The sequence below is a fragment of the Protopterus annectens genome, chromosome 4.part0 (assembly GCF_019279795.1).
Source record: "Protopterus annectens isolate FY-2018-M chromosome 4.part0, PAN1.0, whole genome shotgun sequence".
Lineage (NCBI taxonomy): Eukaryota > Metazoa > Chordata > Ceratodontiformes > Protopteridae > Protopterus > Protopterus annectens.
The window spans coordinates 1970159859-1970173167 of record NC_056733.1 but is presented as its reverse complement, the minus strand read 5'-3'; the positions used below and the strand labels follow the sequence as shown (position 1 = coordinate 1970173167).

General features: G+C 38.3%; 1 protein-coding gene across 5 annotated transcripts in view; it reads right to left on the bottom strand.

The window, feature by feature from the left end:
• Nucleotides 1-13309, bottom strand: part of TENM2 (teneurin transmembrane protein 2) — a 1770657-nt gene that overhangs the window by 677412 nt on the left and 1079936 nt on the right. The window lies entirely within an intron of this gene.

Below are 13309 nucleotides of genomic sequence, written 5' to 3'. Positions count from 1 at the left end.
AGCAAAATCATTTTCCAATATAAATATAGTAACAATCTGTTCTGATGAATTCTGTATAGCTGTAATGACATGTCATCTCCATATATGGTAATGTTTAAATGTAGAAAAAGGAAGAGAAGCAGTGAACCCACAACAGACGTCTGTGGAATATCAGAGTATTTGTAGTTATTGGCTATAAAGCCACTTAACTATCGAGAGCTTCCCAATATATTAGCTTACCGATACATTAAAACTACATGCAGTCCTCTACAGCCCTGCCAGCAGTCATCTATTGAACTGGTACAAACTCCACAGATAATAGCCATCTCTAAACCAGTAGCTAGTGGCCACAAAGAAGTTTAATAATCACAGAGGTGACTCTTTATAATATGCTGAGTGTGTTGCTAAACTTTGGAGCTCATTCCCAACAAGTATCAGAAAAATCACATCCTGTTTACAATTTAGAACCTCAGTGAAAGCATACTAGCCACAACGTGGTGCTACCCATGTGTGATACTCAAAGCCGAGTCACCCTTTTCCCTATCATAGTATAAAAAAAACAATGCCTATGTTATAAAAACTATATTAGATATTAAAAGAAATAGCTGTGCTTATACATAGACAGCAGCAGTAGTTTGTAAAATAAGGCATTTGCCTATAATAACTGCCTTAATGGCTCCTTGTGTTGGTTGGGCACTGTCACCAATCCTTTTTTTTCCCCACCTGTAATAGTGGCCCAATAGCTCTTCTTCCTGTAACCAACTGACCTATTCATTTTTCCACAGGGATAAGAGTCTTCTGGGCATTCAATCCCTGATGGAGGTGAGAGTTAAGTGTTTGCAAATTGCCTTGTCTGTAGATCTTCTGGACAGTCCCATCCCCAAAGCAGCCCTGTGCACTCCACTATAGCTGCCTTTGGAAATGCATGTGCAACCTTCCAACAAAGTGGCAGAAGATTTGCAGCATGAGCACGCTAGGTTCTTCATGTTGTGGTGATAACTCTGCATTCCCAAAGGTATCACTGGTACAGTGAGACAGACTGCACTAGTGACCCCTGTGGGAATGCAGGGGTCACCAGTGCAGTGAGACAGGCTGCAGTAGTGACACATGTGGGAATGCAGGGGTCACCAATGCAGTGAGGCAGGCTGCCTTCCTCACTTCAAGATGGATGAGCTGGCCTCAGACACTCATTCACATCCTCCCTTACCTGGCCTCTCCACTGCACAACAAGACCAGGTGGAAGCAATAATTCTTGCAGCAAAGAATGATACGAACTTCTTTATATGACAAAACTTGCACTAAACAATGCAGTCTTACTTCCAAACCACTTATTGCTGCAAACCCATCTCCAGCTATGTGTAAATAAGGGATGTACCTAAATCTATGTCTCAAGTTAAAATGTCCCTGGCATGAAAATAGCTCTGATATATTGAACTGTCTTTATTCTTATGATATACAGCAAATATATTAATAAAAGCAATAGAAATATTGTAACATTAGTAACTGGATGTGTATACTTAATTCACGTTAATTCTGACTGCACACTAGATGTACAAAAAAAAGATAAAATATTCTTGTACTGTTTAGCTCATGTATCTATTAATGATGTAATGTCGAACACATTTCCAAAGACATTCATCGGAAATGGGCTTTGCTTAGATAGATGAAAATTTCCAGCTAAAATCCCCATCCCAGATGGTAATTTTATTAAATGTGCCCAAAAAAAAAAAAAAAAAAAAGCAAACACCCATCCCACAGAAAACTCCAAGACTAAAGCTGAGTGAAATGGTGATCAGTAACTTTAAAGAACTGCTGCCAACAACAATGACCAGAGAGAGACAGTCCACAATGCTGGGAACAAACACCAGCTGCAAGGGGTTCTACAGGCACAAGGATGAGCAAAAAGGCAAATGTATAAAAAGCAAAACAAACAAAAAAAAAAACAGTATAGAAATCCATGCAGGTTTAGAACCTAATCAGCAAGTGATAAGAATAACAACTTGGATGATGGATGACCAAAACTGTATTCCCTGGCACCCACCAGCCATTATCTTGGACCATTTTATCCTTTTAAGTTCTTTTCTAACCTTTTCCATAGATCAGGCCTGCTGCACAGCTATTACCCCTTTAGGCCCTCTTTAATGAGATGACAGAACAAGTCTGGAGGAGCACCCACAACCCCTTTGTTTCATATAACCTACCTTTGAGGCTTTTCTTTATTTTGAGAAAGGTACTCAGCCTCAACCAGCCATACCTTGAGGAATTGTGGGTATGATTAGCTATACCACTGAGACCAAAACTGCTGTACTCAAGCAGTGAATGCATTTATGGAAAAATCATTGCATCACGCACTATTTAAAATTTCCATTTAGAACAGAACCAGATGCTATTTGTCATCATAAAAAAAACATTTTAGCAGTATGAAAGCTGCTTTTTGACTAGTTCAATGGACTATTTCGGGAAAAATTCAAGCTAGTTGAGCGAGAAGATGAATCATGTTTAAAATATAATACATATAACATTGGACATTTTATTATCTAAACTGAAACAAATGGGAAAACATAGCAGACCTAAAAACCCTAACTGGGAAGCACGCTACATCTCTCTGCTTAAAGTATAACTAGCTATTTATCATTATTACATTTTAAAATCTTAAAGTTGCAGGTGACCCGCATCCTGCCAATGTAAGGCGTGGGTTTTGTAAATGAGGAAACCCTCCAGGAACAGTGTGCAGCTGAGAGCTATGCTAATGAGACAACATAATGTTGGCATTATTCATAGAAGTCGTTACTCTGGTACCACATTTACTGTTCCAATGATTTAAAACAGCAATGCAAGTGTATATGATAAAGGGGGGAGCATCATACCCTGGGCTTTACAATTACAGATTAATTTATGCCGTTTAGCATAATTTTAAAATAACTGGCTGTCTGTATCTGATGTGCAATGTAACAGAAAATATTAATTTCCACAACTCTTTCTGCTTCATCCTTTTGTATACGTTGCTTATCCTATGAATAACCTGCAGGCATGTAGACAAGCAATGCATTCTTCTGAAATTTAACAAATCATCTAAGGTACTACAAAGCTGACAACCTATTCCTCAATGTATCCACTGTGGTGATGAGTTGTGCAAACCTTTAAAATAAAACAAATACTAAAAATTACACAAAGTACTGCTTATTTAATGTGATGATTTTAGAAACTCACTCATGTTATTAACCAACACCACTGCTTTAAATGCATGACAGAGACAAATCTTCTCTAAGCAGGGCAGCTATGCAGTCCTTTATAAATCTCAAAATCTGTGCATTAGCATGTCCAGCACAGTTCACCAAGCTTCAAGGCTTCTAACAAAATGTAATTTCTGCAATCAGCCAGCACTCTTTGAAGAGCTTAATGGTTTCCTAAATGCTAGGTTCCATAAACCCTTGAGGGACTGCATTTTCTTTTTAAATGCAGCACAACTGTTAAAAGGGAAATGTCGTGCATATGGTGTTAAGTTACAGAGAGACCTCTTGCTGCCTTCGTGGAAGTTCAGACAAATGTGTATTTGGATACGTGGAAACTGGGTAATTGAAAGCTTCTTGACATCAAGATAATGTTTTAGACATAAAAGGCAGGTGTCAGCCTGAAGGCAGCTTGTTCTGTCATCGCATTAAATAGAGCCTAAAGGGGTAATAGCTGTGCAGCAGGCCTGATCTATGGAAAAGGTTAGAAAGGAACTTAAAAGGATAAAAGTTTCAACATATAAATGTACAACTTACTCTGCTTTTGTTTTTTTGGCAGTGGAATAGTAATCTGTTGAAGTTTATGACCCAAGAGTGGACTAATACAGTACTACAACTCCGCTGGGAGACAAAGCCTAAACACCTTCAGTTCTACACGATTCCATAATTCCATTAGAATTTAACTCTGACAGGACCTCTGCCAGCGAGAACAGGTATCTGTCAGTGTTGAGTGCTGCCTCATAGTTAGAGTGGACTGCAGTAAATGAGGTCAATATGAAAAATATGAGGCAGTAAGCAATCAGAAATGACAATGGTACGACTTCAATGCTTAAGAAATTTTACATTAAGCAGTGCTTTAGAGGTGTGTCTACTCTCTTCTACTACACGTCATTTTTACTGAGTGTACAGTCACTTGTGATATTATTTATTAGTCTGTATTCCAAAGTAAAAAGGTATTACTGGAAAGCTGTATTCCAAAGTAAAAGGTGCTATCAGAAAAATTGCTGCTTTCTGGGGGAGCAGTTCTTACTGTTTTGAAATATTTACTCCTGTGGGCACCCAACACATCCATCTAACAGTCACAGCCTTAGGCTTTCTGGTCAGCTTTCCCAATCATGACCTTTGGCATAATGGCCAGCGTTTCCTGCAGTAGTCTGGAGAAGCACCCATTATAGCCTACTCTTCAAAGCTAAACCGTGACCAGTTGTCTCCATGGCATTCCTGAATGCGGCCCTCACAAAGCTGTACCTGTTCTGAGTTAAAACCTTCACACCTTCACTGCACTGCTGCACTTTATAGTAATGTACCTTGCATGCTTCAGTGGTTGAAAATGCATGTGCAAATTATATACAGCACAGTTCTGAGCCATAGTAAATCATAGCTTCTGAAAGTTAACACTGCCGCTGAAAGCAGTGCTTTCAGAATGACATTCTAAAGATAGATATGAATTAAAGGCAGAATATATTAAGTAGAAAAGCAAATCATTGATTATTGACTGAAGTTACTTTTTTTTTTTGATTCACACTATGATTGCTTCATAAGTCACTTGACTTAAGCTAATTGTGCCAGCAGCATTAATGCATATTTCCGCTCATTAAATAAAATACCGGCACTGCTGATGAATTGCCTGCCTCTGCACACATGTGGCTCTCCACAATGGTTCAACAAATCCATAACACTGAAGTGCCAATATAGAGTATATAGGGTCAAAGTCAGGATTGAGGTCAGGAAAAAAGCACAAAGTAAAATGTCAGGATGAGGACAGATATGTTCACTTATTAGGGGGACAGGAGATGAGACAGTTTTAGCAAGGAAAAGTACATGAGCCACAGAGCCCTGCTTTCTGGTATAAACAATGAAAACTATGACTCAATGCAACGCTCGTGCCTATTAAGATGAACCAGCATATTCCGTAATGCAGCTGCAAGTGGGGGAGTTGGCTTAATGGTCAAGGTGTTTACCTTATAGACACAAAATACAGGGTTGGATTCAAACCTTTAGTCACTTTCTGGTCATTGGCTAGGTGTATAATATTTTGCAGACTGAATTGCCTAGTATTTAATTATGAATGGACTCCTCTACTGGAAGTGTATAAAACTCCTTCAATACAACCAAAGGTATTCCCTCTATGAACAGTCTTACATTTCATTTAATTTATTATTTGTCAGCTGTCTACATAAATATTGTTTTTCAGTGCCTTTTTCAGTCAATTCAGGTCATAGTGACAGGTATAAATGCCACATAGCCAGTCAGCTGTAATGTTTTTGGCAGATGAGAGGATATCAGAGAACCTATATAAAACCTGCAAAAATGCAAGAACATATCAGTTTCAGACAGACAGTCATTAGAGGTTAGAAATGAACTGAAGACTCACGATATCCATACCTGGTTCAGCAGAGTCTCTGAAATACCAGTTCCATGTCTGATAGTTATGATACCATGAAACATTATCTTTGCAGTCCTGTGACAACCTAGCCCTAAGGTCCCTGTGTGAATCTGGGTGGGGGGTATATGAATACTGAAACTCTCCAGCAGGATGAGGCCTCTGGATCTCACTCCATTGTTGAAGCCTTTCCAAAGGGCCTCCAACTGGCAGCAAAAGTCACTGAAGTTTTTGTAACTGGCTGGCAGACAGAAAGCAATTTACTTGTGTTACAAGGTGTGCAATGAACTCTTAACCAAAAAGGGGAAAAATTCCCATTTTTATTCTTTTTATCCCCTTCGTAAGGCACAATAACTTTCAGCTTTACCTGCCATGGTACCTTCATCCCAAAGGCTTGAATGACCTGATTATCTGGATGACTCTCCACCCCCATACTGGGATTGTCCTCTAGGGAGTAGGAACCTACCTGTGCTCAGGTCAGAGGACTACAAGTTAGCTCTGGTGTCATGCCATTTTTCTCTTATTTTTAAAAAATTGCCTATACCCTAAATTTCATTATTCTGTGTTTGGTCTGCATACTTCTGTATCAGGGTCTGTTTTGCCAATCCAGGGATGTACGTGTTCTTCAATGCATGTGCCATTCTAGCTAGACAGCAACTATACTGCTTGGCAATCAAGCACACACACTGGGGTCCCATGTTCTTCCAACATACACTAGGCCTCGGTTAGCTGTCAGTAGACTTGGTGGACTTTATCACCACTTAGCCTACATCTGTGACTCACTCTCACATCCACCAGATAGCTCTTCCAGAATCTGGATAAATCAATCCTTGTTCTATGGGTCATAATGGGGATTTATCCCTTTGAACTAGAGAAACAACAGAATCTATAACAGATACATACTTTTTATAGTGATATCCCTCCTCATTTGCTTATGTACTGAGTTTTTCTGAAAAATAACAGGCAGCGGGTCAGTCTGTAATAACCAACATTATTACAGCTTGCATGCTGTGCTTATAGTAAATAATGTCAAAAGACACCAACTGGTATTGTAGAGGCTAACATTATTTGTTCATCACTGATCGGCAAGCTGTACTTATGCAGAATCTCGCAGCAGTATCCTTTTTCACAGGAGAAGATGAGCTTCCAATGGAATGTTTCTGTCCCACACAAAGGTTAAGATAAGCTTCCAACTACTTTAATGCATGGACTCTACCTTTCTAACCAACATCACATTGTTCTAGGAGATAAAACACTGCTTGGCTATTCCAGTATGACAGTGAGCACTGGCCTGAACCAGTCTTCAATATTAACAGCAAATGTATGTATGAATTAATTTGCTTCAAGTTTTTGCAAGCCTTTCTCCTTTTGATCTTTCTCAGGGAATGGCTGAAATAAACAAGCTACATAGACTTTCAAGGACAAATCTTCTACACAGCTAAGATATGGCATATGTTTTGCAATAAGAAAGAGAATTTGCTTAAAGCTAAAACCCAAGTGATTCATCAAGAAGGTCTAAGTCTGAGGGTATATTTGAAAAAAAATATATAATGTCTGTGTTTCTACATTTTCTACTGTTACACATGAAAAATAAGCTTATACATAAAATGCAAATGTGAATATGGTAATAATTCACCTGGCAAACTCATTCTTAATATAAGCACTATAATAGCGTACATATGCATTCACTACTTTCAAGAAGAAAGTAAGCCAAATATATGTTTCTGCATTGCTGAATTACAGAAATACGGTTACCAGTTTCAGCTTACATGAGCTGATAGAAAAACTAATCCACAAACAAACATCCACCTTCCTGGAATATCAGGGTCACATGCTGGTCTGTTAGCACAGACTGAGAAAAGAGAATGGAGTTAATACAGCCCTAGTAAAAAATAAATGATCAGATGCTCAAATACATCAGTATTCCTGGACCATTCCATGGCATGTCACTGTCAGCCATGAGTAACACCTAACTTGCTGACCCCATTGCATAAATTACAGTAGTACTATATATCTATATTTATATATATATATATATATATATATATATATATATATATATATATATATATATATATATATATGAGTCTATTTTCACTTTACGAGGTCCTACACAGTTTTATGCTGAGTCTCCTCTTCTCACTGTGTGACAATGATCTCTGGAAACACTGCTGGTCTGCAACGGTACTCTCTGGAGCTCTATCATAGATCTCACTAACATTCAGACTACTCTTCATATGAGCATTCACACCCTAGAAAGATAGCCTAAAAACATGTCCATCTATATTAGACTTCTTTTTAACAAAAACATCTTTATTAAATTATTACATATAACACAGGTAATCTTACATTTATGTAAATGAAAAACAAACATTGACACCACTTTAGTTGCAAACATTATGTGTCACAGACACCATTGAAACAACTGTAGTTGCAAACATTATATATCACTTATAATTTAACCATTGTTAGTTAAGCATTATACAGTTCATTCAAATCCTGACTTCTTTTAAACCTCGTTCCTTCTCTGCATATATTGTTTCCACAATTCACATTTTTTCTATGTAGTTTGCTCCTTCCCTTTTCTAAAGATCCCAATTCCAGTTGTTTTATCTCTGTTACTGTATTCACTACTTCTAGTAAAGTTGGCCTAGACTTTGATTTCCATTTTCTAGTAGTTGCTTTTTTTGGCAGCCACCATAATCAGCAAGGCTTTACTATGTCTAGGCAATTCCGTTTCTGTATCACAGCTCAAAAAAATCATCACCCCAGCCATTCCAATCTGCTCACCTTGCATCCCTGACAGAACAGTCCACAGGGAATCTTTAAAGTCTGCCAACTCATTACACTCCAAAACAAAATATTCCCAACTGCCTCTTTCTTCCCCGTCATACCGCCAACATTTGCTATTGGCCTGAGGAAAAAGTTGGTGGAGTCTACTTGGGCATCTATAATAAACTTGGTAAAATTAAAACACTCTTCTTTTTATTTATTTGTTACTCCGGTAGGTGGGCTAGTCCAGGGTACCTTAGCAGCAATGATGCAGACCATAGGCAACCATATATAATGCGAGCAGTCTGATACATAAATACATATGTGCATGACTAAATAAATTTGCAGTTAGAATGGAAATAAAATTAATTAAACAGCAGAAGTTGTATTAGCAAGGGATGAAGGGCAGTAATATGTTTACATATTTATATCACTATATTCTGGCTGTTTAGAAGACATTGCAAGAACAAGTAATATAATATATGATGTGGATGGGACACAAGAAGTGCCAGAATTGTTTGAAGAGGGAAGCCCTGACACAGAACAGGTAGGAGAAAGTAAAGGGGTGTGAAGGCTGCCAGCCTAGCTAGACAGAATTTTGTAAATAATTATATGTCGTTGTAAATATTAATACAATCAATAGGCTTGTTTTTAGAAATGTAAGAAAATTAAACATAAGAAAACTGTGTTATATGCTGAACTTCAAAAATGTAACCACAGTGCACCCTGCTGGAATAAAGCTAAGTAAAGAATTACAACTGTGTTTGATCTTAAGCTCGGAGACTGGATTTCTGGGCTAGCAAATTCTATTAAGACAGAAATAATTACTAGATTTTATATGTAAAAGCGTATTTTACTGCTGTGGCTTCCTGGCCAGGTGCAGCTTATCAGGAAATGTAAATTCTGAGTTTCTAGTAGCCTGGGAACTAAAGGGGAAGTGATAAAAATGATGTAATGTGAAATGATTCAGCAGTACTGGTTGTTATCAATTTAAGACTTTCTCAGAGAGAAAGACTGAGCATTTTGTATCTTGATCTAGATCTGACAACAACTCACCAGGCACTTGCTTTGCTCTGTAAGTAAAGTTATTTAGAACTTAATATTTCTCTTAGTGTTAGATAGAAATATAGCCAGATTAGCCTAGCTGTTTTCTATATTCATGTCAGACTATCCTGCAATATTGTTTTAAAAGTTATCTGTGATCTCTGAACTCTTGATAAGCACTGTGTTGAATTGATGAGATTTGTCTTATATTTTTATTATTTATTATTAAACATTTTTAAACCTTTCAACTGTGGCTGTTTTGTGTTGAGACAATTTAAGCTCTTAGAGTACATTGCATGTATTTGGTGATACTGTCCAAGCCACTCCAATAGTCATGCTGTTTGACACACTTACTATTTGAATAACAGTAACAAAGTGAAATTGGCACCCTTTGCGAAGGGCCTTATAGTAGCTGATATTAGTGGTTGGTGGCAGTCGGTACTACCTTATAGTCTGGGCAGAAAGGGGGCACAGCTGGAGAACTTGTACCAGCTTTCCCCAGGAGTGTCTGTGTGTTTGTATCTAAATCAAATTTTAAAGTGTGCGTGTGTGTGTGTGTGTGTGTGTGTGTGTGTGTGTGTGTGTGTGTGTGTGTGTGTGTGTGTGTGTGTGTGTGTGTGTGTCAGCTATTTGGGCAGAGACATGAAGCACTGGTTGGACAGAGAGGGTGCTGGAGGTTTTAGCTTGACCACTAGGCTGAGATCTGGACCCTACAGTTGTGCCAGTGGGGAGTATTATTGGAGATTTGGAGAAAAAGGAAGAAACCAGCCCCAGACTGATTGTGATCTCTGTGTGCTCTTAAGGGAAATTGTACTTTACTGTGTGTGTACTTGTTATCTTCCCAATGTACATGCCCCTCACTGGTGCTAGTGGTGAGGATTGAGGCTCCTTGATTACTGGGCCAGTGCACTGGCATCACAGGGGGTGTGGAGATAGTAACAGGAATATGTGAGGGATGGGTTACAGGATAGGGCAGTTTAAGACAAGGAGGGAATGGATACTCTGGGGTCCAGATAAAAAGGTAGAGCATTCCAGAGTCTCTTCCTTTTCCCAGGGGAGCATTGTATCAAGCTTGCTTAAGTTTTTAAAGAGTGCAAGCAGTTACAAATGGTGTCTGCATGCAGTGTAGCTTTAGCTGGTGTTAGATACTCCATACAGAGGAGTTGGCTAGGTAAGATGGTTTCAAGGTGTTTAATTCAGCTTATCTTTTATTCTTTATTTTTTAGTATATTTAGTTGTTGGCATTAACGGAGAAATGTGAGATCTGGGAGGGCTATATGACTGTGGTATAATGACAGAGGAAAATTGGTTTCATTGATTATTAATCAGTTTTTTTGCAAAGTTTATTTCAAGATGAAACTGGTCTAAGGGGTCTAAGACACTGCTTTAGTGGTAGTTTATGCTTACAGTCTAAGCATCCTGGGTTCAAGCCCCAAGGCAGGATGGGGCTGTTTATTAAAAAAAAAACAAAAACAAAATAAGTAAAATAGGTGTATGCTAGCAATATATGTATGGAAGGGCAGGCATTACTTAATTAACAAAAAACTAAGGATGGGGAACTAAGCAAGGCCTAGCTGGGGGGCTAATATGTTAACAAGGCCTAGGTTGCACTAGAACACAATAATTAATTCCTTCAGTTGCAAGTTATTATAGCAGTTGCATATGTTATACTTTCAATCAGGGCAAGGGCATTTATGTATAGATATAAATATTTAAGTACAGAAAGCTTTGTCGAATGGTACTTTGGTCGGCTAAACAGATGATCAACAGATGTGAGAGATTGACAATCCCTAGGTAGGGGAATATTCCCTTTACCCAGGACTGTGCAATCTTGGATTTAGAGTATATAATTAGCAGGGGTTGTGGGGGGGGGTGCAGGAGGCTTGGTTCCCTATTATATGATCGAAGATGCATTCTTTTGAATGCGTCTTGATCAAATTTGAAAGCACGAAATGGCATAATACCGAAATGGCATATAAGCAAATTCTTTCCCTGGGAAAGAAAACACTTGTCTGCCTTTGTTATTTTGCCATTTTCGTCATTGTAGTATGATCTCAGAGTTGGTATATTTAAGTGGGGGGTATGGGGGGCACAGCGCCCCACATTGGGGGGTGTGGAGGCAAATCCCTCCACTTTATGTAATGTTTTAAATTTTTTTTTTCTTTTTTGGAACAGCAATTTTTTTCCCTGGGAAAAAAAATCGCTTTTCTAAGTGTTCGGGATTGTAAGCTTTCGCTTACATAGGGTTGATAAATCAGCATTCACTTTTTTAAGCATTCACTGATTTAATATAGACCCGGGGGCTTAACCCCTCAAAAAAACAATGTTCTCTTTCTGGTTTTTTTTCTTTAAATATTTGCATATACTGAGATTAATGCTCAACACATGCATAGTAGCAAGTTGATGTGCATAACCTTGATTAATTTGTGTTGACATTATGCATGTCAGCATAAATGTTTTCGATCAAGTTGTAAAATGAAAAAGCGGGCACAACAATAAACAGTTCAGATATACAACAAAAATAAAATAAAAATGGGTATAGGAGTAGATATAATATAGTATAATATAATATAATATAATACAATATAATATATGTGTTTGTGTTTATATATATATATATATATATATATATATATCTATCTTTATAAATACATATACTTATATCTATAGGGAAGCTGTTGAGAGGATCAGATGAATACTGTCCATAAGCTGTTGAGAGGATCAAGTGAATACTGTCCGTAAGCGATGGTCACTTTTGGTGTGATGCACCATACAAAACAGGTAAAAGGTGGTTGATGCTGCTTCTGATAATGTTTGATGGAGCAGGCATAACAGCCAAGACTGGAGCAAGCCAGTTCAGAGTGACTAACTGAAAGAACAGTGCAGCCAAGCATATTAGTGAGTGCGTGTGTGTGTGTGTGTGTGTGTGTGTGTGTGTGTGTGTGTGTGTGTGTGTGTGTGTGTGTGTGTGTGTGTGTGTGTCGTGTGTATCAAGTAATAGGTATAGATTAGGGGTGATAAGTAGGATATCAAGAAGATACATTTTCCATTACAAGAAAAAAAAAGAGGGGATGTCTGGTTGTTCATTAAGTAGTGCAAGAGGACAAGGATAAAAGGAAAGATAGAGAATGGCTTACAGATAGCTAGTTTTGATATAGTTATTCATAAGATAACAAATATGCATATACATGTCATCAGCATGAACTTTATCAGTGATGGTGGATTGGTTACATAAGGCACTTGAAATGGGGCTGGCAGAGTGAGTGAGCATACCTCAGAATATTGTATCAAGGGCAGGGGCTTGATGATCACTTTGGTGTCAAGACCCCTGCTAGTATAAGGGAGATAAATGCAATCAAGCAAGAGCAGGTAGTATCTGAGAGAAGTGCAGGGATAGTGCAAGACCGTAGATAGTAAACTTAGTTGTACTTAGGATAACATGAAGTTCATCGACTTTGATTAAATTTATGTCTCACTGGGGCAGAATTGCCCTACTTGATTCATATTCCACTGAGAATTTTTTTTGTGGTACTGTGTATGTCTTGCATGGACGTGGAGCAACAGCTACAGAGCTCAGTGCTGGCATTATGGAGAAAGAATAGTCAGGGCGATGGTGGCCATTGCACAATAGGAGGTCCAGGACAGGGAGTATCATCAAATGCTATGGGGATGACAGGTGGAGAAAACATAGAGAGTGACACAGGTGAGGGCACTAGTCAGATGGGTATGAGGAGGAGAGAGGGTCAATGTTTTTAAGTAAGCCTACAGTGGATACAGGTAAATGTTCAGTGCAATGGGCTCAGTTGTTGGTAAATGAAGGTAATTTGGTAATGCTGACAGATACAGACAAGTGTGTTAAACAGAGAGGTAAAAGAAAGGATTAATGGGGAGGGTGGAAACC